Here is a 27,005-nt window from a genome sequence, read left to right on the forward strand (position 1 = left end):
TTGGACCTTGTTTTCACACAAATGGACCCAGAATGATGTGAAATTGTGCTTCGTGCAACATAATTCTGGGTGCCATTTAAAAACCATAAGTGCTAATGACTCCATTCCTTTTTGTGGTAATGGGGGCTGTTAATTGGAGTACTCTAAAACAAACCTGACCTCTCTAGGATATTCAGAAGCCAAGTTATAAGCCCACAAAGGTGTAACTGGACTACTTCTTTAAAGTGACAGCAGGCCCGGTGACCTTTGGGACATGGTTTGACCCCCTATAGCAGGGGTGGGCAATTATTTTTTCCATGGGGCCACATGAGAAATAGAAAATATTGTGGAGGGCCGCAGGCCAAAAGGCTGAAGTCAATTATGCATAATATTAATGGTATTTCTTTATAAAAAGCAGTAAATACCATTGTTTCTTCAAGCTGGTAAGAGTAGACTATATGTTATAAATGAGCAAAAAGGAAAAAGTGAGGTTGGCTTACAAAAATGTGATTTATTCAAATTTCCCAAGGCAATGGTAAACAAAGTGTGCACATTTGGTTTTTGTTAAACATTTGTGACTTCTATTAGTTAACAGTTTCAGTCACATTCACTCCAAAACACATTCTGAGTTTCAAATATTGTTGGAAAGAGGTTCTTAGCATGTTACAGACACACAGTATAGTCTGTAAAATAAAATCACTGAACTGTGAACTTGAGAAAGAGGTTTAAAAAAAGTGTCCCAGTTCACTGCTAGTTGCCTACATTTGTGGTCCAAACACCTTATTTTGTGTTTTTAAGCGATTTTTTTCTTATTCAGTGAGAGAAATCTAGTCTCTGCTGGGCTTTAACGAGTGCATCAGAGTCGGGTTGGATGTCTGAGGTGGAGAAGCGAAGCACAGCTGACACATGATAATCAGTGAGAGAGGATCTTTACCTGGATTTTGTAAACTTCATCATTGAAAATGTTTGTTCACAAATGTAGGTAGAGCTGAAGAGAACCAACATCTTCTGAGCATGTCTCCTCAGGTTTGGAAAGTCCTCCTTAAGAGAAGAGTAGAAATCCAGCAGAGATCCTGAATCTCTGCTTTCGAGTCCCAAACCCTCTCCAGCACTTTCCCCAGGCTGAGCCAGCTGACAGCTGTGTGGAGTCCTCCACAAGAGCCACAAACTGTCTGTGATCCATCGCCCGCGCCCTGATGAAGTTTATTATTTTAGTAACAACATCAGTAACATGGTTGATTTTTAGCACTGACTTGCACAACACATGTTGGTGTATAATACAATGCAAAAACACCTATTTTTGATCTGCATCGATTTCTGTCACTTTATCTTGCATGAGTTTCAAAAGTCGACATTTTTCCCTGTAAAGCTGGGCGGACACTGTGCGACTTTTTCACTTGTAGCCCTCAGCTTCAGCTCAAACTGTACGACTTCCTCGCAGGGCAGATCTCACGAGTCGTGTGCTCACACTGCACGACCCAGTTCTCGCATGCGACCTGACTGCTCACACTGTACGTCTGGTAGCAGCACGTCGGCCCTAAAAATGTGCTAAAAATAGCAGTTTTTACTCAACACGTTAGACTTTTTTGTCTTGTCTTGCCTGTTGTTCTTCGGGAGTGCTGCAGGAGGACACACAGGGATTTATGGGGGTTGGATGAGGAAAACGAAATAAAGAAAGTAAATCTGTGTTTTGTGATCAGTTTAATTTGACATGAACACGACAAACACGCTTTCTTGACAATCTTTGTGAGTAAAAAAAACGTGTAGAAACAAAAACGAACAGCGTGTGTTATTAGGGAAATAGCGAGCGACAAGCGTTGATGCAGGATTGCGCATGCGCCGTGAGCGGTTCTGATACTTTTTGGGTCGCAGCTGCTCGCAGCGCCGCTTCAACAGTGCGATACCCTCACGAGGGACGAGCAAAACATTAAACACACCAGAGTGCGACCTCACGACTGCTGATCGGCGGCTGGTCACGTGGTGTTAATCGCCTCTCGTAACCCCCTGTAAGCTACACGACCGCTCGGCGCAAAACTCGCCCCGATGTCGTGGCTTCTAAACACGACTGGAAAATCGGCTCAAAAAAGTGAAAAAGTCGCACAGTGTACGCCCGGCTGTGACAGTCTCTCCCATTTCAATCCCAGAGTGTCCGTGCACGCATTTACCTCTGTAAAAAGATCACTCCCTGTCGTTGTCCCTTTCATCGACTGCATTGCTGCCCGCTCCTCTGTGAGCTTGAAGTCCGTTATCCCCGGACAAATACGAGCAGCTGGGCTGTGTCCCGGACATCACAGCTCCCGTCTAATGAGAAAAAGTCAAAACTTGCCACTTCACGTTGCAGCTGAAGCTCCAGGTTCCCCGCAATGTCCTCGATCCTCCTGGTCACGGTTCTCTGTTTTTAGCTATTTTGTGGGATATCACAAAGCTGGTCCTGGTTGCTGCATCCCTGGATGTGTGAAGCTTAGTAAAACAGCCTTGCTGCTTTTGCAACTTTGCTAGCAAAGCTTCGGATGTCCGTGCCCTCTCAGCATCAGACAAGTTCTTGTATTTTTCCGAGTGTTTCTTGTCGTAATGCAGACTCAAATTGTAGTCCTTAAACACGGCAATCTCCTCCCCGCAAACCAAACACACGGCTTTACCTCCGACTTCAGTAAAAAAAATACTTAGCAGTCCAATTTTTGTTGAAAATCCTGCATTCGGCATCTTTCTTTTTTTTTTTTTTTTTTTTTTGCATGAGCGGACATTTCTCAGGCTACAATCACCATGTCAACCGCGGGCACTTGTTGCTATACGTATTGCGTCATTGTGCACGTAAAATACAACTTCAAAATAAAAGCAATGCAGCCTTAGCCCATGCATGAGGTAAAATGAGAAAATACATTTATTTTGTAATTTCCAATTAACCTTACGCGGGCCGGTCAAAGTCAACCAAAGGGCCGGATGTGGCCCGCGGGCCGTAAAATGCCCAGGTCTGCCCTATAGGAATGTGCGATCATCATGAAACGTTCAGATCACTTACAACTCAATAGATTCTACCTTCTTGTAACGTTTCCGCCTGATTGGACCTTGTTTTCACACAAATGAACCCAGAATGATGTGAAATTGTGCTTCGTGCAACATAAATCTGGGTGCCATTTAAAAACCATAAGTGCCAATGACTCCATTCCTTTTTGTGGTTGTAGGGGCTGTTGATTGGAGTACACTAAAACAAACCTGATCTCTCTAGGACATTCAGAATCCAAGTTATAAGCCCACAAATGTGTAACTGGACTACTTCTTTAAAGTGACACCAGGCCTGGTGACCTTTGGGACATGGTTTTACCCCCATAGGAATGTGCGATCATCATGAAACGTTCAGATCACTTACAACTCAATAGATTCTACCTTCTTGTAACGTTTCAGCCTGATTGGACCTTGTTTTCACACAAATGGACCCAGAATGATGTGAAATTGTGCTTCCTGCAACATAATTCTGGGTGCCATTTAAAAACCATAAGTGCTAATGACTCCATTCCTTTTTGTGGTTTTAGGGGCTGTTGATTGGAATACATTAAAACAAACCTGATCTCTCTTGGACAATCAGAGGCCAAGTTATAAGCCCACAAAGGTGTAACTGGACTACTTCTTTAAAGTGACACCAGGCCCGGTGACCATTGGGACATGGTTTGACCCCCTATAGGAATGTGTGATCATCATGAAAAGTTCAGATCACTTACAACTCAATAGATTCTACCTTCTTGTAACGTTTCAGCCTGATTGGACCTTGTTTTCACACAAATGAACCCAGAATGATGTGAAATTGTGCTTCGTGCAACATAATTCTGGGTGCCATTTAAAAACCATAAGTGCAAATGACTCCATTCCTTTTGTGGTAATGGGGGCTGTTAATTGGAGTACTCTAAAACAAACCTGACCTCTCTAGGATATTCAGAAGCGAAGTTATAAGCCCACAAAGGTGTAACTGGACTACTTCTTTAAAGTGACACCAGGCCTGGTGACCTTTGGGACATGGTTTTACCCCCATAGGTATGTGCGATCATCATGAAACGTTCAGATCACTTACAACTCAATAGATTCCACCTTCTTGTAACGTTTCAGCCTGATTGGACCTTGTTTTCACACAAATGGACCCAGAATGATGTGAAATTGTGCTTCATGCAACATAATTCTGGGTGCCATTTACAAACCATAAGTGCTAATGACTCCATTCCTTTTTGTGGTTGTAGGGGCTGTTGATTGGAGTACACTAAAATAAACCTGATCTCTCTAGGACATTCAGAAGCCAAGTTATAAACCCACAAATGTGTAACTGGACTACTTCTTTAAAGTGACACCAGGCCTGGTGACCTTTGGGACATGGTTTTACCCCCTATAGGAATGTGCGATCATCATGAAACGTTCAGATCACTTACAACTCAATAGATTCTACCTTCTTGTAACGTTTCAGCCTGATTGGACCTTGTTTTCACACAAATGGACCCAGAATGATGTGAAATTGTGCTTCGTGCAACATAATTCTGGGTGCCATTTACAAACCATAAGTGCTAATGACTCAATTCCTTTTTGTGGTTGTAGGGGCTGTTGATTGGAGTACATTAAAACAAACCTGATCTCTCTTGGACATTCAGAGGCCAAGTTATAAGCCCACAAAGGTGTAACTGGACTACTTCTTTAAAGTGACACCAGGCCCGGTGACCATTGGGACATGGTTTGACCCCCTATAGGAATGTATGATCATCATGAAACGTTCAGATCACTTACAACTCAATAGATTCTACCTTCTTGTAACGTTTCAGCCTGATTGGACCTTGTTTTCACACAAATGAACCCAGAATGATGTGAAATTGTGCTTCGTGCAACATAATTCTGGGTGCCATTTAAAAACCATAAGTGCTAATGACTCCATTCCTTTTTGTGGTTGTAGGGGCTGTTGATTGGAGTACACTAAAACAAACCTGATCTCTCTAGGACATTCAGAAGCCAAGTTATAAGCCCACAAATGTGTAACTGGACAACTTCTTTAAAGTGACACAGTGCCTGGTGACCTTTGGGACATGGTTTTACCCCCTAAAGGAATGTGCGGTCATCATGAAACGTTCAGATCACTTACAACTCAATAGATTCTACCTTCTTGTAACGTTTCAGCCTGATTGGACCTTGTTTTCACACAAATGGACCCAGAATGATGTGAAATTGTGCTTCGTGCAACATAATTCTGGGTGCCATTTACAAACCATAAGTGCTAATGACTCCATTCCTTTTTGTGGTTGTAGGGGCTGTTGATTGGAGTACACTAAAACAAACCTGATCTCTCTAGAAAATTCAGAAGCCAAGTTATAAGCCCACACATGTGTAACTGGACTACTTCTTTAAAGTGACACCAGAACTGGTGACCTTTGGGACATGGTTTGACCCCCTATAGGAATGTGTGATCATCATGAAACGTTCAGATCACTTACAACTCAATAGATTCTACCTTCTTGTAACGTTTCAGCCTGATTGGACCTTGTTTTCACACAAATGAACCCAGAATGATGTGAAATTGTGCTTCGTGCAACATAATTCTGGGTGCCATTTAAAAACCACAAGTGCTAATGACTCCATTCCTTTTTGTGGTTGTAGGGGCTGTTGATTGGAGTACACTAAAACAAACCTGATTTTTCTAGGACATTCAGAAGCCAAGTTATAAGCCCACAAATGTGTAACTGGACTACTTCTTTAAATTGACACCAGATCTGGTGACCTTTGGGACATGGTTTGACCCCCTTAGGAAAGAGCTATCATCGTGAAACGTTCAGATCACTTACAACTCAATAGATTCTACCTTCCTGTAACTTTTCTGCCTGATTGGACCTTGTTTTCACACAAATGAACCCAGAATGATGTGAAATTGTGCTTTGTGCATTATAATTCTGGGTGCCATTTAAAAACCATAAGTGCTAATGACTCCATTCCTTTTTGGGGTAAAGGGGGCTGTTAATTGGAGTACTCTAAAACAAACCTGACCTCTCTAGGATATTCAGAAGGCAAGTTATAAGCCCACAAATGTGTAACTGGACTACTTCTTTAAAGTGACATCAGGCCCGGTGACCTTTGGGACATGGTTTGACCCCCTATAGGAATGTGCGATCATCATGAAACGTTCAGATCACTTACAACTCAATAGATTCTACCTTCTTGTAACGTTTCAGCCTGATTGGACCTTGTTTTCACACAAATGAACCCAGAATGATGTGAAATTGTGCTTCGTGCAACATAATTCTGGGTGCCATTTAAAAACCATAAATGCTAATGACTCCATTCCTTTTTGTGGTAATGGGGGCTGTTAATTGGAGTACTCTAAAACAAACCTGACCTCTCTAGGATATTCAGAAGCCAAGTTATAAGCCCACAAAGGTGTAACTGGACTACTTCTTTAAAGTGACACCAGGCCCGGTGACCTTTGGGACATGGTTTGACCCCCTATAGGAATGTGCGATCATCATGAAACGTTCAGATTACTTACAACTCAATAGATTCTACCTTCTTGTCACGTTTCAGCCTGATTGGACCTTGTTTTCACACAAATGAACCCTAGAATGATGTGAAATTGTGCTTCGTGCAACATAATTCTGGGTGCCATTTACAAACCATAAGTGCTAATGACTCCATTCCTTTTTGTGGTTGTAGGGGCTGTTGATTGGAGTACATTAAAACAAACCTGATCTCTCTAGGACATTCAGAGGCCAAGTTATAAGCCCACAAAGGTGTAACTGGACTACTTCTTTAAAGTGACACCAGGCCCGGTGACCTTTGGGACATGGTTTTACCCCCTATAGGAATGTGCGATCATCATGAAACGTTCAGATCACTTACACCTCAATAGATTCTACCTTCTTGTAACGTTTCAGCCTGATTGGACCTTGTTTTCACACAAATGAACCCAGAATGATGTGAAATTGTGCTTCGTGCAACATAATTCTGGGTGCCATATAAAAACCATAAGTGCTAATGACTCCATTCCTTTTTGTGGTAATGGGGGCTGTTAATTGGAGTACTCTAAAACAAACCTGACCTCTCTAGGATATTCAGAAGCCAAGTTATAAGCCCACAAAGGTGTAACTGGACTACTTCTTTAAAGTGACACCAGGCCCGGTGACCTTTGGGACATGGTTTGACCCCCTATAGGAATGTGCGATCATGAAATGTTCAGATCACTTACAACTCAATAGATTCTACCTTCTTGTAACGTTTCAGCCTGATTGGACCTTGTTTTCACACAAATGAACCCAGAAAGATGTGAAATTGTGCTTCGTGCAACATAATTCTGGGTGCCATTTAAAAACCATAAGTGCTAATGACTCCATTCCTTTTTTGTGGTTGTAGGGAATGTTGATTGGAGTACACTAAAACAAACCTGAACTCTCTAGGACATTCAGAAGCCAAGTTATAAGCCCACAGATGTGTAACTGGACTACTTCTTTAAAGTGACACCAGGCCTGGTGACCTTTGGGACATAGTTTTAACCCCTATAGGAATGTGCGATCATCATGAAACGTTCAGATAACTTACAACTCAATAGATTCTACCTTCTTGTAACGTTTCAGCCTGATTGGACCTTGTTTTCACACAAATGGACCCAGAATGATGTGAAATTGTGCTTCGTGCAACATAATTCTGGGTGCCATTTACAAACCATAAGCGCTAATGACTCCATTCCTTTTTTGTGGTTGTAGGGGCTGTTGATTGGAGTACATTAAAACAAACCTGATCTCTCTAGGACATTCAGAAGCCAAGTTATAAGCCCACAAAGGTGTAACTGGACTACTTCTTTAAAGTGACACCAGGCTCGGTGACCTTTGGGACATGGTTTGACCCCCTATAGGAATGTGTGATCATCATGAAACGTTCAGATCACTTACAACTCAATAGATTCTACCTTCTTGTAACGTTTCAGCCTGATTAGACCTTGTTTTCACACAAATGGACCCAGAATGATGTGAAATTGTGCTTCGTGCAACATAATTCTGGGTGCCATTTACAAACCATAAGTGCTAATGACTCCATTCCTTTTTGTGGTTGTAGGGGCTGTTGATTGGAGTGCACTAAAACAAACCTGATCTCTCTAGGACATTCAGAAGCCAAGTTATAAGCCCACAAATGTGTAACTGGACTACTTCTTTAAATTGACACCAGGCCTGGTGACCTTTGGGACATGGTTTTACCCCCTATAGGAATGTGCGATCATCATGAAACGTTCAGATCACTTACAACTCAATAGATTCTACCTTCTTGTAACGTTTCAGCCTGATTGGACCTTGTTTTCACACAAATGGACCCAGAATGATGTGAAATTGTGCTTCGTGCAAAATAATTCTGGGTGCCATTTAAAAACCATAAGTGCTAATGACTCCATTCCTTTTTGTGGTTGTAGGGGCTGTTGATTGGAGTAAACTAAAACAAACCTGATCCCTCTAGGACATTCAGAAGCCAAGTTATAAGCCCACAAATGTGTAACTGGACTACTTCTTTAAATTGACACCAGATCTGGTGACCTTTGGGACATGGTTTGACCCCCTTAGGAAAGAGCTATCATCGTGAAACGTTCAGATCACTTACAACTCAATAGATTCTACCTTCCTGTAACGTTTCTGCCTGATTGGACCTTGTTTTCACACAAATGAACCCAGAATGATGTGAAATTGTGCTTTGTGCATTATAATTCTGGGTGCCATTTAAAAACCATAAGTGCTAATGACTCCATTCCTTTTTGGGGTAAAGGGGGCTGTTAATTGGAGTACTCTAAAACAAACCTGACCTCTCTAGGATATTCAGAATGCAAGTTATAAGCCCACAAATGTGTAACTGGACTACTTCTTTAAAGTGACATCAGGCCCGGTGACCTTTGGGACATGGTTTGACCCCCTATAGGAATGTGCGATCATCATGAAACGTTCAGATCACTTACAACTCAATAGATTCTACCTTCTTGTAACGTTTCAGCCTGATTGGACCTTGTTTTCACACAAATGAACCCAGAATGATGTGAAATTGTGCTTCGTGCAACATAATTCTGGGTGCCATTTAAAAACCATAAATGCTAATGACTCCATTCCTTTTTGTGGTAATGGGGGCTGTTAATTGGAGTACTCTAAAACAAACCTGACCTCTCTAGGATATTCAGAAGCCAAGTTATAAGCCCACAAAGGTGTAACTGGACTACTTCTTTAAAGTGACACCAGGCCCGGTGACCTTTGGGACATGGTTTGACCCCCTATAGGAATGTGCGATCATCATGAAACGTTCAGATTACTTACAACTCAATAGATTCTACCTTCTTGTCACGTTTCAGCCTGATTGGACCTTGTTTTCACACAATTGAACCCAGAATGATGTGAAATTGTGCTTCGTGCAACATAATTCTGGGTGCCATTTACAAACCATAAGTGCTAATGACTCCATTCCTTTTTGTGGTTGTAGGGGCTGTTGATTGGAGTACATTAAAACAAACCTGATCTCTCTAGGACATCCAGAGGCCAAGTTATAAGCCCACAAAGGTGTAACTGGACTACTTCTTTAAAGTGACACCAGGCCCGGTGACCTTTGGGACATGGTTTTACCCCCTATAGGAATGTGCGATCATCATGAAACGTTCAGATCACTTACAACTCAATAGATTCTACCTTCTTGTAACGTTTCAGCCTGATTGGACCTTGTTTTCACACAAATGAACCCAGAATGATGTGAAATTGTGCTTGGTGCAACATAATTCTGGGTGCCATATAAAAACCATAAGTGCTAATGACTCCATTCCTTTTTGTGGTAATGGGGGCTGTTAATTGGAGTACTCTAAAACAAACCTGACCTCTCTAGGATATTCAGAAGCCAAGTTATAAGCCCACAAAGGTGTAACTGGACTACTTCTTTAAAGTGACACCAGGCCCGGTGACCTTTGGGACATGGTTTGACCCCCTATAGGAATGTGCGATCATGAAACGTTCAGATCACTTACAACTCAATAGATTCTACCTTCTTGTAACGTTTCAGCCTGATTGGACCTTGTTTTCACACAAATGAACCCAGAAAGATGTGAAATTGTGCTTTGTGCAACATAATTCTGGGTGCCATTTAAAAACCATAAGTGCTAATGACTCCATTCCTTTTTGTGGTTGTAGGGAATGTTGATTGGAGTACACTAAAACAAACCTGAACTCTCTAGGACATTCAGAAGCCAAGTTATAAGCCCACAGATGTGTAACTGGACTACTTCTTTAAATTGACACCAGGCCTGGTGACCTTTGGGACATAGTTTTAACCCCTATAGGAATGTGCGACCATCTTGAAACGTTCAGATCACTTACAGCTCAATAGATTCTACCTTCTTGTAACGTTTCAGCCTGATTGGACCTTGTTTTCACACAAATGGACCCAGAATTATGTGAAATTGTGCTTCGTGCAACATAATTCTGGGGGCCATTTACAAACAATAAGTGCTAATGACTCCATTCCTTTTTGTGGTTGTAGGGGCTGTTGATTGGAGTACACAAAAACAAACCTGATCTCTCTAGGACATTCAGAAGCCAAGTTATAAGCCCACAAATGTGTAACTGGACTACTTCTTTAAAGTGACACCAGGCCTGGTGACCTTTGGGACATGGTTTTACCCCCTATAGGAATGTGCGATCATCATGAAACATTCAGATCACTTACAACTCAATAGATTCTACCTTCTTGTAACGTTTCAGCCTGATTGGACCTTGTTTTCACACAAATGAACCCAGAATGATGTGAAATTGTGCTTCGTGCAACATAATTCTGGGTGCCATTTAAAAACCATAAATGCTAATGACTCCATTCCTTTTTGTGGTAATGGGGGCTGTTAATTGGAGTACTCTAAAACAAACCTGACCTCTCTAGGATATTCAGAAGCCAAGTTATAAGCCCACAAAGGTGTAACTGGACTACTTCTTTAAAGTGACACCAGGCCCGGTGACCTTTGGGACATGGTTTGACCCCCTATAGGAATGTGCGATCATCATGAAACGTTCAGATTACTTACAACTCAATAGATTCTACCTTCTTGTCACGTTTCAGCCTGATTGGACCTTGTTTTCACACAATTGAACCCAGAATGATGTGAAATTGTGCTTCGTGCAACATAATTCTGGGTGCCATTTACAAACCATAAGTGGTAATGACTCCATTCCTTTTTGTGGTTGTAGGGGCTGTTGATTGGAGTACATTAAAACAAACCTGATCTCTCTAGGAACTTCAGAGGCCAAGTTATAAGCCCACAAAGGTGTAACTGGACTACTTCTTTAAAGTGACACCAGGCCCGGTGACCTTTGGGACATGGTTTTACCCCCTATAGGAATGTGCGATCATCATGAAACGTTCAGATCACTTACAACTCAATAGATTCTACCTTCTTGTAACGTTTCAGCCTGATTGGACCTTGTTTTCACACAAATGAACCCAGAATGATGTGAAATTGTGCTTGGTGCAACATAATTCTGGGTGCCATATAAAAACCATAAGTGCTAATGACTCCATTCCTTTTTGTGGTAATGGGGGCTGTTAATTGGAGTACTCTAAAACAAACCTGACCTCTCTAGGATATTCAGAAGCCAAGTTATAAGCCCACAAAGGTGTAACTGGACTACTTCTTTAAAGTGACACCAGGCCCGGTGACCTTTGGGACATGGTTTGACCCCCTATAGGAATGTGCGATCATGAAACGTTCAGATCACTTACAACTCAATAGATTCTACCTTCTTGTAACGTTTCAGCCTGATTGGACCTTGTTTTCACACAAATGAACCCAGAATGATGTGAAATTGTGCTTCGTGCAACATAATTCTGGGTGCCATTTAAAAACCATAAGTGCTAATGACTCCATTCCTTTTTGTGGTTGTAGGGAATGTTGATTGGAGTACACTAAAACAAACCTGAACTCTCTAGGACATTCAGAAGCCAAGTTATAAGCCCACAGATGTGTAACTGGACTACTTCTTTAAATTGACACCAGGCCTGGTGACCTTTGGGACATAGTTTTAACCCCTATAGGAATGTGCGACCATCTTGAAACGTTCAGATCACTTACAGCTCAATAGATTCTACCTTCTTGTAACGTTTCAGCCTGATTGGACCTTGTTTTCACACAAATGGACCCAGAATTATGTGAAATTGTGCTTCGTGCAACATAATTCTGGGGGCCATTTACAAACAATAAGTGCAAATGACTCCATTCCTTTTTGTGGTTGTACGGGCTGTTGATTGGAGTACACAAAAACAAACCTGATCTCTCTAGGACATTCAGAAGCCAAGTTATAAGCCCACAAATGTGTAACTGGACTACTTCTTTAAAGTGACACCAGGCCTGGTGACCTTTGGGACATGGTTTTACCCCCTATAGGAATGTGCGATCATCATGAAACATTCAGATCACTTACAACTCAATAGATTCTACCTTCTTGTAACGTTTCAGCCTGATTGGACCTTGTTTTCACACAAATGGACCCAGAATGATGTGAAATTGTGCTTCGTGCAACATAATTCTGGGTGCCATTTACAAACCATAAGTGCTAATGACTCCATTCCTTTTTGTGGTTGTAGGGGCTGTTGATTGGAGTACATTAAAACAAACCTGATCTCTCTAGGACATTCAGAAGCCAAGTTATAAGCCCACAAAGGTGTAACTGGACTACTTATTTAAAGTGACACCAGGCCCGGTGACCTTTGGGACATGGTTTGACCCCCTATAGGAATGTGCGATCATCATGAAACGTTCAGATCACTTACAACTCAATAGATTCTACCTTCTTGTAACGTTTCAGCCTGATTGGACCTTGTTTTCACACAAATGGACCCAGAATGATGTGAAATTGTGCTTCGTGCAACATAATTCTGGGTGCCATTTACAAACCATAAGTGCTAATGACTCCATTCCTTTTTGTGGTTGTAGGGGCTGTTGATTGGAGTACACTAAAACAAACCTGATCTCTCTAGGACATTCAGAAGCCAAGTTATAAGCCCACAAATGTGTAACTGGACTACTTCTTTAAATTTACACCAGGCCTGGTGACCTTTGGGACATGGTTTTATCCCCTATAGGAATGTGCGATCATCATGAAACATTCAGATCACTTACAAAATAAATAGATTCTACCTTCTTGTAACGTTTCAGCCTGATTGGACCTTGTTTTCACACAAATGGACCCAGAATGATGTGAAATTGTGATTCGTGCAACATAATTCTGGGTGCCATTTACAAACCATAAGTGCTAATGACGCCATTCCTTTTTGTGGTTGTAGGGGCTGTTGATTGGAGTACATTAAAACAAACCTGATCTCTCTAGGACATTCAGAAGCCAAGTTATAAGCCCACAAAGGTGTAACTGGACTACTTCTTTAAAGTGACACCAGGCCCGGTGACCTTTGGGACATGGTTTTACCCCCTATAGGAATGTGCGATCATCATGAAACGTTCAGATCACTTACAACTCAATAGATTCTACCTTCTTGTAACGTTTCAGCCTGATTGGACCTTGTTTTCACACAAATGAACCCAGAATGATGTGAAATTGTGCTTCGTGCAACATAATTCTGGGTGCCATTTAAAAACCATAAGTGCTAATGACTCCATTCCTTTTTGTGGTAATGGGGGCTGTTAATTGGAGTACTCTAAAACAAACCTGACCTCTCTAGGATATTCAGAAGCCAAGTTATAAGCCCACAAAGGTGTAACTGGACTACTTCTTTAAAATGACACGTTCAGATCACTTACAACTCAATAGATTCTACCTTCCTGTAACGTTTCTGCCTGATTGGACCTTGTTTTCACACAAATGAACCCAGAATGATGTGAAATTGTGCTTCGTGCAACATAATTCTGGGTGCCATTTAAAAACCATAAGTGCTAATGACTCCATTCTTTTTTGTGGTTGTAGGGGCTGTTGATTGGAGTACACTAAAAGAAACCTGATCTCTCTAGGACATTCAGAAGCCAAGTTATAAGCCCACAAATGTGTAACTGGACTACTTCTTTAAATTGACACCAGATCCGGTGACCTTTGGGACATGGTTTTACCCCCTATAGGAATGTGCGATCATCATGAAACATTCAGATCACTTACAACTCAATAGATTCTACCTTCTTGTAACGTTTCAGCCTGATTGGACCTTGTTTTCACACAAATGGACCCAGAATGATGTGAAATTGTGCTTTGTGCAACATAATTCTGGGTGCCATTTACAAACCATAAGTGCTAATGACTCCATTCCTTTTTGTGGTTGTAGGGGCTGTTGATTGGAGTACATTAAAACAAACCTGATCTCTCTAGGACATTCAGAAGCCAAGTTATAAGCCCACAAAGGTGTAACTGGACTACTTATTTAAAGTGACACCAGGCCCGGTGACCTTTGGGACATGGTTTGACCCCCTATAGGAATGTGCGATCATCATGAAACGTTCAGATCACTTACAACTCAATAGATTCTACCTTCTTGTAACGTTTCAGCCTGATTGGACCTTGTTTTCACACAAATGGACCCAGAATGATGTGAAATTGTGCTTCGTGCAACATAATTCTGGGTGCCATTTACAAACCATAAGTGCTAATGACTCCATTCCTTTTTGTGGTTGTAGGGGCTGTTGATTGGAGTACACTAAAACAAACCTGATCTCTCTAGGACATTCAGAAGCCAAGTTATAAGCCCACAAATGTGTAACTGGACTACTTCTTTAAATTTACACCAGGCCTGGTGACCTTTGGGACATGGTTTTATCCCCTATAGGAATGTGCGATCATCATGAAACATTCAGATCACTTACAAAATAAATAGATTCTACCTTCTTGTAACGTTTCAGCCTGATTGGACCTTGTTTTCACACAAATGGACCCAGAATGATGTGAAATTGTGATTCGTGCAACATAATTCTGGGTGCCATTTACAAACCATAAGTGCTAATGACTCCATTCCTTTTTGTGGTTGTAGGGGCTGTTGATTGGAGTACATTAAAACAAACCTGATCTCTCTAGGACATTCAGAAGCCAAGTTATAAGCCCACAAAGGTGTAACTGGACTACTTCTTTAAAGTGACACCAGGCCCGGTGACCTTTGGGACATGGTTTTACCCCCTATAGGAATGTGCGATCATCATGAAACGTTCAGATCACTTACAACTCAATAGATTCTACCTTCTTGTAACGTTTCAGCCTGATTGGACCTTGTTTTCACACAAATGAACCCAGAATGATGTGAAATTGTGCTTCGTGCAACATAATTCTGGGTGCCATTTAAAAACCATAAGTGCTAATGACTCCATTCCTTTTTGTGGTAATGGGGGCTGTTAATTGGAGTACTCTAAAACAAACCTGACCTCTCTAGGATATTCAGAAGCCAAGTTATAAGCCCACAAAGGTGTAACTGGACTACTTCTTTAAAATGACACGTTCAGATCACTTACAACTCAATAGATTCTACCTTCCTGTAACGTTTCTGCCTGATTGGACCTTGTTTTCACACAAATGAACCCAGAAAGATGTGAAATTGTGCTTCGTGCAACATAATTCTGGGTGCCATTTAAAAACCATAAGTGCTAATGACTCCATTCTTTTTTGTGGTTGTAGGGGCTGTTGATTGGAGTACACTAAAAGAAACCTGATCTCTCTAGGACATTCAGAAGCCAAGTTATAAGCCCACAAATGTGTAACTGGACTACTTCTTTAAATTGACACCAGATCCGGTGACCTTTGGGACATGGTTTGACCCCCTTAGGAAAGTGCTATCATTGTGAAACGTTCAGATCACTTACAACTCAATAGATTCTACCTTCCTGTAACGTTTCAGCCTGATTGGACCTTGTTTTCACACAAATGAACCCAGAATGATGTGAAAATGTGCTTCGTGCAACATAATTCTGGGTGCCATTTAAAAACCATAAGTGCTAATGACTCCATTCCTTTTTGTGGTTGTAGGGGCTGTTGATCGGAGTACACTAAAACAAACCTGATCTCTCTAGGACATTCAGAAGCCAAGTTATAAGCCCACAAATATGTAACTGGACTACTTTAAATTGACACCAGATCCGGTGACCTTTGGGACATGGTTTGACCCCTTATAGGAATGTGCGATCATCATGAAACATTCAGATCACTTACAACTCAATAGATTCTACCTTCTTGTAACGTTTCAGCCTGATTGGACCTTGTTTTCACACAAATGGACCCAGAATGATGTGAAATTGTGCTTCGTGCAACATAATTCTGGGTGCCATTTAAAAACCATAAGTGCTAATGACTCCATTCCTTTTGTGGTTGTAGGGGCTGTTGATTGGAGTACACTAAAACAAACCTGATCTCTCTAGGACATTCAGAAGCCAAGTTATAAGCCCACAAATGTGTAACTGGACTACTTTCAATTGACACCAGATCCGGTGACCTTTGGGACATGGTTTGACCCCCTTAGGAAAGTGCTATCATTGTGAAACGTTCAGATCACTTACAACTCAATAGATTCTACCTTCCTGTAATGTTTCAGCCTGATTGGACCTTGTTTTCACACAAATGAACCCAGAATGATGTGAAATTGTGCTTCGTGCAACATAATTCTGGGTGCCATTTAAAAACCATAAGTGCTAATGACTCCATTCCTTTTTGTGGTTGTAGGGGCTGTTGATCGGAGTACACTAAAACAAACCTGATCTCTCTAGGACATTCAGAAGCCAAGTTATAAGCCCACAAATATGTAACTGGACTACTTTAAATTGACACCAGATCCGGTGACCTTTGGGACATGGTTTGACCCCTTATAGGAATGTGCGATCATCATGAAACATTCAGATCACTTACAACTCAATAGATTCTACCTTCTTGTAACGTTTCAGCCTGATTGGACCTTGTTTTCACACAAATGGACCCAGAATGATGTGAAATTGTGCTTCGTGCAACATAATTCTGGGTGCCATTTAAAAACCATAAGTGCTAATGACTCCATTCCTTTTGTGGTTGTAGGGGCTGTTGATTGGAGTACACTAAAACAAACCTGATCTCTCTAGGACATTCAGAAGCCAAGTTATAAGCCCACAAATGTGTAACTGGACTACTTTCAATTGACACCAGATCCGGTGACCTTTGGGACATGGTTTGACCCCCTTAGGAAAGTGCTATCATTGTGAAACGTTCAGATCACTTACAACTCAATAGATTCTACCTTCCTGTAATGTTTCAGCCTGATTGGACCTTGTTTTCACACAAATGAACCCAGAATGATGTGAAATTGTGCTTCGTGCAACATAATTCTGGGTGCCATTTAAAAACCATAAGTGCTAATGACTCCATTCCTTTTTGTGGTTGTAGGGGCTGTTGATCGGAGTACACTAAAACAAACCTGATCTCTCTAGGACATTCAGAAGCCAAGTTATAAGCCCACAAATATGTAACTGGACTACTTTAAATTGACACCAGATCCGGTGACCTTTGGGACATGGTTTGACCCCTTATAGGAATGTGCGATCATCATGAAACATTCAGATCACTTACAACTCAATAGATTCTACCTTCTTGTAACGTTTCAGCCTGATTGGACCTTGTTTTCACACAAATGGACCCAGAATGATGTGAAATTGTGCTTCGTGCAACATAATTCTGGGTGCCATTTAAAAACCATAAGTGCTAATGACTCCATTCCTTTTTGTGGTTGTAGGGGCTGTTGATTGGAGTACAATAAAACAAACCTGATCTCTCTAGGACATTCAGAAGCCAAGTTATAAGCCCACAAATGTGTAACTGGACTACTTCTTTAAATTGACACCAGATCTGGTGACCTTTGGGACATGGTTTGACCCCCTTAGGAAAGAGCTATCATCGTGAAACGTTCAGATCACTTACAACTCAATAGATTCTACCTTCCTGTAACGTTTCTGCCTGATTGGACCTTGTTTTCACACAAATGAACCCAGAATGATGTGAAATTGTGCTTTGTGCATTATAATTCTGGGTGCCATTTAAAAACCATAAGTGCTAATGACTCCATTCCTTTTTGGGGTAAAGGGGGCTGTTAATTGGAGTACTCTAAAACAAACCTGACCTCTCTAGGATATTCAGAAGGCAAGTTATAAGCCCACAAATGTGTAACTGGACTACTTCTTTAAAGTGACATCAGGCCCGGTGACCTTTGGGACATGGTTTGACCCCCTATAGGAATGTGCGATCATCATGAAACGTTCAGATCACTTACAACTCAATAGATTCTACCTTCTTGTAACGTTTCAGCCTGATTGGACCTTGTTTTCACACAAATGAACCCAGAATGATGTGAAATTGTGCTTCGTGCAACATAATTCTGGGTGCCATTTAAAAACCATAAATGCTAATGACTCCATTCCTTTTTGTGGTTGTAGGGGCTGTTGATCGGAGTACACTAAAACAAACCTGATCTCTCTAGGACATTCAGAAGCCAAGTTATAAGCCCACAAATATGTAACTGGACTACTTTAAATTGACACCAGATCCGGTGACCTTTGGGACATGGTTTGACCCCTTATAGGAATGTGCGATCATCATGAAACATTCAGATCACTTACAACTCAATAGATTCTACCTTCTTGTAACGTTTCAGCCTGATTGGACCTTGTTTTCACACAAATGGACCCAGAATGATGTGAAATTGTGCTTCGTGCAACATAATTCTGGGTGCCATTTAAAAACCATAAGTGCTAATGACTCCATTCCTTTTTGTGGTTGTAGGGGCTGTTGATTGGAGTACAATAAAACAAACCTGATCTCTCTAGGACATTCAGAAGCCAAGTTATAAGCCCACAAATGTGTAACTGGACTACTTCTTTAAATTGACACCAGATCTGGTGACCTTTGGGACATGGTTTGACCCCCTTAGGAAAGAGCTATCATCGTGAAACGTTCAGATCACTTACAACTCAATAGATTCTACCTTCCTGTAACGTTTCTGCCTGATTGGACCTTGTTTTCACACAAATGAACCCAGAATGATGTGAAATTGTGCTTTGTGCATTATAATTCTGGGTGCCATTTAAAAACCATAAGTGCTAATGACTCCATTCCTTTTTGGGGTAAAGGGGGCTGTTAATTGGAGTACTCTAAAACAAACCTGACCTCTCTAGGATATTCAGAAGGCAATTTATAAGCCCACAAATGTGTAACTGGACTACTTCTTTAAAGTGACATCAGGCCCGGTGACCTTTGGGACATGGTTTGACCCCCTATAGGAATGTGCGATCATCATGAAACGTTCAGATCACTTACAACTCAATAGATTCTACCTTCTTGTAACGTTTCAGCCTGATTGGACCTTGTTTTCACACAAATGAACCCAGAATGATGTGAAATTGTGCTTCGTGCAACATAATTCTGGGTGCCATTTAAAAACCATAAATGCTAATGACTCCATTCCTTTTTGTGGTAATGGGGGCTGTTAATTGGAGTACTCTAAAACAAACCTGACCTCTCTAGGATATTCAGAAGCCAAGTTATAAGCCCACAAAGGTGTAACTGGACTACTTCTTTAAAGTGACACCAGGCCCGGTGACCTTTGGGACATGGTTTGACCCCCTATAGGAATGTGCGATCATCATGAAACGTTCAGATTACTTACAACTCAATAGATTCTACCTTCTTGTCACGTTTCAGCCTGATTGGACCTTGTTTTCACACAAATGAACCCAGAATGATGTGAAATTGTGCTTCGTGCAACATAATTCTGGGTGCCATTTACAAACCATAAGTGCTAATGACTCCATTCCTTTTTATGGTTGTAGGGGCTGTTGATTGGAGTACATTAAAACAAACCTGATCTCTCTAGGACATTCAGAGGCCAAGTTATAAGCCCACAAAGGTGTAACTGGACTACTTCTTTAAAGTGACACCAGGCCCGGTGACCTTTGGGACATGGTTTTACCCCCTATAGGAATGTGCGATCATCATGAAACGTTCAGATCACTTACAACTCAATAGATTCTACCTTCTTGTAACGTTTCAGCCTGATTGGACCTTGTTTTCACACAAATGAACCCAGAATGATGTGAAATTGTGCTTCGTGCAACATAATTCTGGGTGCCATATAAAAACCATAAGTGCTAATGACTCCATTCCTTTTTGTGGTAATGGGGGCTGTTAATTGGAGTACTCTAAAACAAACCTGACCTCTCTAGGATATTCAGAAGCCAAGTTATAAGCCCACAAAGGTGTAACTGGACTACTTCTTTAAAGTGACACCAGGCCCGGTGACCTTTGGGACATGGTTTGACCCCCTATAGGAATGTGCGATCATGAAACGTTCAGATCACTTACAACTCAATAGATTCTACCTTCTTGTAACGTTTCAGCCTGATTGGACCTTGTTTTCACACAAATGAACCCAGAAAGATGTGAAATTGTGCTTCGTGCAACATAATTCTGGGTGCCATTTAAAAACCATAAGTGCTAATGACTCCATTCCTTTTTGTGGTTGTAGGGAATGTTGATTGGAGTACACTAAAACAAACCTGAACTCTCTAGGACATTCAGAAGCCAAGTTATAAGCCCACAGATGTGTAACTGGACTACTTCTTTAAAGTGACACCAGGCCTGGTGACCTTTGGGACATAGTTTTAACCCCTATAGGAATGTGCGACCATCATGAAACGTTCAGATCAATTACAGCTCAATAGATTCTACCTTCTTGTAACGTTTCAGCCTGATTGGACCTTGTTTTCACACAAATGGACCCAGAATTATGTGAACTTGTGCTTCGTGCAACATAATTCTGGGGGCCATTTACAAACAATAAGTGCTAATGACTCCATTCCTTTTTGTGGTTGTAGGGGCTGTTGATTGGAGTACACAAAAACAAACCTGATCTCTCTAGGACATTCAGAAACCAAGTTATAAGCCCACAAATGTGTAACTGGACTACTTCTTTAAAGTGACACCAGGCCTGGTGACCTTTGGGACATGGTTTTACCCCCTATAGGAATGTGCGATCATCATGAAACATTCAGATCACTTACAACTCAATAGATTCTACCTTCTTGTAACGTTTCAGCCTGATTGGACCTTGTTTTCACACAAATGGACCCAGAATGATGTGAAATTGTGCTTCGTGCAACATAATTCTGGGTGCCATTTACAAACCATAAGTGCTAATGACTCCATTCCTTTTTGTGTTTGTAGGGGCTGTTGATTGGAGTACATTAAAACAAACCTGATCTCTCTAGGACATTCAGAAGCCAAGTTATAAGCCCACAAAGGTGTAACTGGACTACTTATTTAAAGTGACACCAGGCCCGGTGACCTTTGGGACATGGTTTGACCCCCTATAGGAATGTGCGATCATCATGAAACGTTCAGATCACTTACAACTCAATAGATTCTACCTTCTTGTAACGTTTCAGCCTGATTGGACCTTGTTTTCACACAAATGGACCCAGAATGATGTGAAATTGTGCTTCGTGCAACATAATTCTGGGTGCCATTTACAAACCATAAGTGCTAATGACTCCATTCCTTTTTGTGGTTGTAGGGGCTGTTGATTGGAGTACTGTAAAACAAACCTGATCTCTCTAGGACATTCAGAAGCCAAGTTATAAGCCCACAAATGTGTAACTGGACTACTTCTTTAAATTTACACCAGGCCTGGTGACCTTTGGGACATGGTTTTATCCCCTATAGGAATGTGCGATCATCATGAAACGTTCAGATCACTTACAAATCAATAGATTCTACCTTCTTGTAACGTTTCAGCCTGATTGGACCTTGTTTTCACACAAATGGACCCAGAATGATGTGAAATTGTGCTTCGTGCAACATAATTCTGGGTGCCATTTACAAACCATAAGTGCTAATGACTCCATTCCTTTTTGTGGTTGTAGGGGCTGTTGACTGGAGTACATTAAAACAAACCTGATCTCTCTAGGACATTCAGAAGCCAAGTTATAAGCCCACAAAGGTGTAACTGGACTACTTCTTTAAAGTGACACCAGGCCCGGTGACCTTTGGGACATGGTTTTACCCCCTATAGGAATGTGCGATCATCATGAAACGTTCAGATCACTTACAACTCAATAGATTCTACCTTCTTGTAACGTTTCAGCCTGATTGGACCTTGTTTTCACACAAATGAACCCAGAATGATGTGAAATTGTGCTTCGTGCAACATAATTCTGGGTGCCATTTAAAAACCATAAGTGCTAATGACTCCATTCCTTTTTGTGGTAATGGGGGCTGTTAATTGGAGTACTCTAAAACAAACCTGACCTCTCTAGGATATTCAGAAGCCAAGTTATAAGCCCACAAAGGTGTAACTGGACTACTTCTTTAAAATGACACCAGATCCGGTGACCTTTGGTACATGGTTTGACCCCCTTAGGAAAGTGCTATGATCATGAAACATTCAGATCACTTACAACTCAATAGATTCTACCTTCCTGTAACGTTTCTGCCTGATTGGACCTTGTTTTCACACAAATGAACCCAGAATGATGTGAAATTGTGCTTCGTGCAACATAATTCTGGGTGCCATTTAAAAACCATAAGTGCTAATGACTCCATTCTTTTTTGTGGTTGTAGGGGCTGTTGATTGGAGTACACTAAAAGAAACCTGATCTCTCTAGGACATTCAGAAGCCAAGTTATAAGCCCACAAATGTGTAACTGGACTACTTCTTGAAATTGACACCAGATCCGGTGACCTTTGGGACATGGTTTGACCCCCTTAGGAAAGTGCTATCATTGTGAAACGTTCAGATCACTTACAACTCAATAGATTCTACCTTCCTGTAACGTTTCAGCCTGATTGGACCTTGTTTTCACACAAATGAACCCAGAATGATGTGAAAATGTGCTTCGTGCAACATAATTCTGGGTGCCATTTAAAAACCATAAGTGCTAATGACTCCATTCCTTTTTGTGGTTGTAGGGGCTGTTGATCGGAGTACACTAAAACAAACCTGATCTCTCTAGGACATTCAGAAGCCAAGTTATAAGCCCACAAATATGTAACTGGACTACTTTAAATTGACACCAGATCCGGTGACCTTTGGGACATGGTTTGACCCCTTATAGGAATGTGCGATCATCATGAAACATTCAGATCACTTACAACTCAATAGATTCTACCTTCTTGTAACGTTTCAGCCTGATTGGACCTTGTTTTCACACAAATGGACCCAGAATGATGTGAAATTGTGCTTCGTGCAACATAATTCTGGGTGCCATTTAAAAACCATAAGTGCTAATGACTCCATTCCTTTTGTGGTTGTAGGGGCTGTTGATTGGAGTACACTAAAACAAACCTGATCTCTCTAGGACATTCAGAAGCCAAGTTATAAGCCCACAAATGTATAACTGGACTACTTCTTTAAATTGACACCAGATCCGGTGACCTTTGGGACATGGTTTGACCCCCTTAGGAAAGTGCTATCATCATGAAACTTTCAGATCACTTACAACTCAATAGATTATACCTTCCTGTAACGTTTCTGCCTGATTGGACCTTGTTTTCACACAAATGAACCCAGAGTGATGTGAAATTGTGCTTCGTGCAACATAATTCTGGGTGCCATTTAAAAACCATAAGTGCTAATGACTCCATTCCTTTTTGTGGTTGTAGGGGCTGTTGATTGGAGTACACTAAAACAAACTTGATCTCTCTAGGACATTCAGAAGCCAAGTTATAAGCCCACAAATGTGTAACTGGACTCCTTTCAATTGACACCAGATCCGGTGACCTTTGGGACATGGTTTGACCCCCTTAGGAAAGTGCTATCATTGTGAAACGTTCAGATCACTTACAACTCAATAGATTCTACCTTCCTGTAACGTTTCAGCCTGATTGGACCTTGTTTTCACACAAATGAACCCAGAATGATGTGAAATTGTGCTTCGTGCAACATAATTCTGGGTGCCATTTAAAAACCATAAGTGCTAATGACTCCATTCCTTTTTGTGGTTGTAGGGGCTGTTGATCGGAGTACACTAAAACAAACCTGATCTCTCTAGGACATTCAGAAGCCAAGTTATAAGCCCACAAATATGTAACTGGACTACTTTAAATTGACACCAGATCCGGTGACCTTTGGGACATGGTTTGACCCCTTATAGGAATGTGCGATCATCATGAAACATTCAGATCACTTACAACTCAATAGATTCTACCTTCTTGTAACGTTTCAGCCTGATTGGACCTTGTTTTCACACAAATGGACCCAGAATGATGTGAAATTGTGCTTCGTGCAACATAATTCTGGGTGCCATTTAAAAACCATTAGTGCTAATGACTCCATTCCTTTTTGTGGTTGTAGGGGCTGTTGATTGGAGTACACTAAAACAAACCTGATCTCTCTAGGACATTCAGAAGCCAAGTTATAAGCCCACAAATGTGTAACTGGACTACTTCTTTAAATTGACACCAGATCCGGTGACCTTTGGGACATGGTTTGACCCCCTTAGGAAAGTGCTATCATCATGAAACGTTCAGATCACTTACAACTCAATAGATTCTACCTTCATGTAACGTTTCTGCCTGATTGGACCTTGTTTTCACACAAATGAACCCAGAATGATGTGAAATTGTGCTTCGTGCAACATAATTCTGGGTGCCATTTAAAAACCATAAGTGCTAATGACTCCATTCCTTTTTGGGGTAATGGGGGCTGTTAATTGGAGTACTCTAAAACAAACCTGACCTCTCTAGGATATTCAGAAGCCAAGTTATAAGCCCACAAATGTGTAACTGGACTACTTCTTTAAAGTGACACCAGGCCCGGTTACCTTTGGGACATGGTTTGACCCCCTATAGGAATGTGCGATCATCATGAAACATTCAGATCACTTACAACTCAATAGATTCTACCTTCTTGTAACGTTTCAGCCTGATTGGACCTTGTTTTCACACAAATGGACCCAGAATGATGTGAAATTGTGCTTCGTGAAACATAATTCTGGGTGCCATTTACAAACCATAAGTGCTAATGACTCCATTCCTTTTTGTGGTTGTAGGGGCTGTTGATTGGAGTACATTAAAACAAACCTGATCTCTCTAGGACAATCAGAGGCCAAGTCATAAGCCCACAAAGGTGTAACTGGACTACTTCTTTAAAGTGACACCAGGCCCGGTGACCTTTGGGACATGGTTTGACCCCCTATAGGAATGTGCGATCATCATGAAACGTTCAGATCACTTACAACTCAATAGATTCTACCTTCTTGTAACGTTTCAGCCTGATTGGCCCTTGTTTTCACACAAATGAACCCAGAATGATGTGAAATTGTGCTTCGTGCAACATAATTCTGGGTGCCATTTAAAAACCATAAGTGCTAATGACTCCATTCCTTTTTGTGGTAATTGGGGCTGTTAATTGGAGTACTCTAAAACAAACCTGACCTCTCTAGGATATTCAGAAGCCAAGTTATAAGCCCACAAAGGTGTAACTGGACTACTTCTTTAAATTGACACCAGGCCCGGTGACCTTTGGGACATGGTTTGACCCCCTTAGGAAAGTGCTATCATCATGAAACTTTCAGATCACTTACAACTCAATAGATTCTACCTTTCTGTAACGTTTCAGCCTGATTGGACCTTGTTTTCACACAAATGAACCCAGAATGATGTGAAATTGTGCTTCGTGCAACATAATTCTGGGTGCCATTTAAAAACCATAAGTGCTAATGATTCCATTCCTTTTTGGGTTGTAGGGGCTGTTGATTGGAGTACACTAAAACAAACCTGATCTCTCTAGGACATTCAGAAGCCAAGTTATAAGCCCACAAATGTGTAACTGGACTACTTCTTTAAAGTGACACCAGGCCCGGTGACCTTTGGGACATGGTTTGACCCCCTATAGGAATGTGCGATCATCATGAAACGTTCAGATCACTTACAACTCAATAGATTCTACCTTCTTGTAACGTTTCAGCGTGATTGGACCTTGTTTTCACACAAATGAACCCAGAATGATGTGAAATTGTGCTCCGTGCAACATAATTCTGGGTGCCATTTAAAAACCATAAGTGCTAATGACTCCATTCCTTTTTGTGGTAATGGGGGCTGTTAATTGGAGTACTGTAAAACAAACCTGAGCTCTCTAGGATATTCAGAAGCCAAGTTATAAGCCCACAAAGGTGTAACTGGAATTGACACTAGATCCGGTGACCTTTGGGACATGGTTTGACCCCCTTAGGAAAGTGCTATCATCATGAAACGTTCAGATCACTTACAACTCAATAGATTCTACCTTCCTGTAACGTTTCTGCCTGATTGGACCTTGTTTTCACACAAAGGAACCCAGAATGATGTGAAATTGTGCTTCGTGCAACATAATTCTGGGTGCCATTTAAAAACCATAAGTGCTAATGACTCCATTCCTTTTTGTGGTTGTAGGGGCTGTTGATTGGAGTACACTAAAACAAACATGATCTCTCTAGGACATTCAGAAGCCAAGTTATAAGCCCACAAATGTGTAACTGGACTACTTCTTTAAATTGACACCAGATCCGGTGACCTTTGGGACATGGTTTGACCCCCTTAGGAAAGTACTATCATCATGAAACGTTCAGATCACTTACAACTCAATAGATTCTACCTTCCTGTAACGTTTCTGCCTGATTGGACCTCGTTTTCACACAAATGAACCCAGAATGATGTGAAATTGTGCTTCGTGCAACATAATTCTGGGTGCCATTTAAAAACCATAAGTGCTAATGAATCCATTCCTTTTTGTGGTAATGGGGGCTGTTCATTGGAGTACTCTAAAACAAACCTGAACTCTCTAGGACATTCAGAAGCCAAGTTATAAGCCCACAAATGTGTAACTGGACTACTTCTTTAAATTGACACCAGATCCGGTGACCTTTGGGACATGGTTTGACCCCTTATAGGAATGTGTGATCATCATGAAACATTCAGATCACTTACAACTCAATAGATTCTACCTTTTTGTAACATTTCAGCCTGATTTGACCTTGTTTTCACACAAATGAACCCAGAATGATGTGAAATTGTGCTTCGTGCAACATAATTCTGGGTGCCATTTAA

This window comes from Nothobranchius furzeri, chromosome 10 (assembly GCF_043380555.1).
Source record: "Nothobranchius furzeri strain GRZ-AD chromosome 10, NfurGRZ-RIMD1, whole genome shotgun sequence".
Classification (NCBI taxonomy): domain Eukaryota; kingdom Metazoa; phylum Chordata; class Actinopteri; order Cyprinodontiformes; family Nothobranchiidae; genus Nothobranchius; species Nothobranchius furzeri.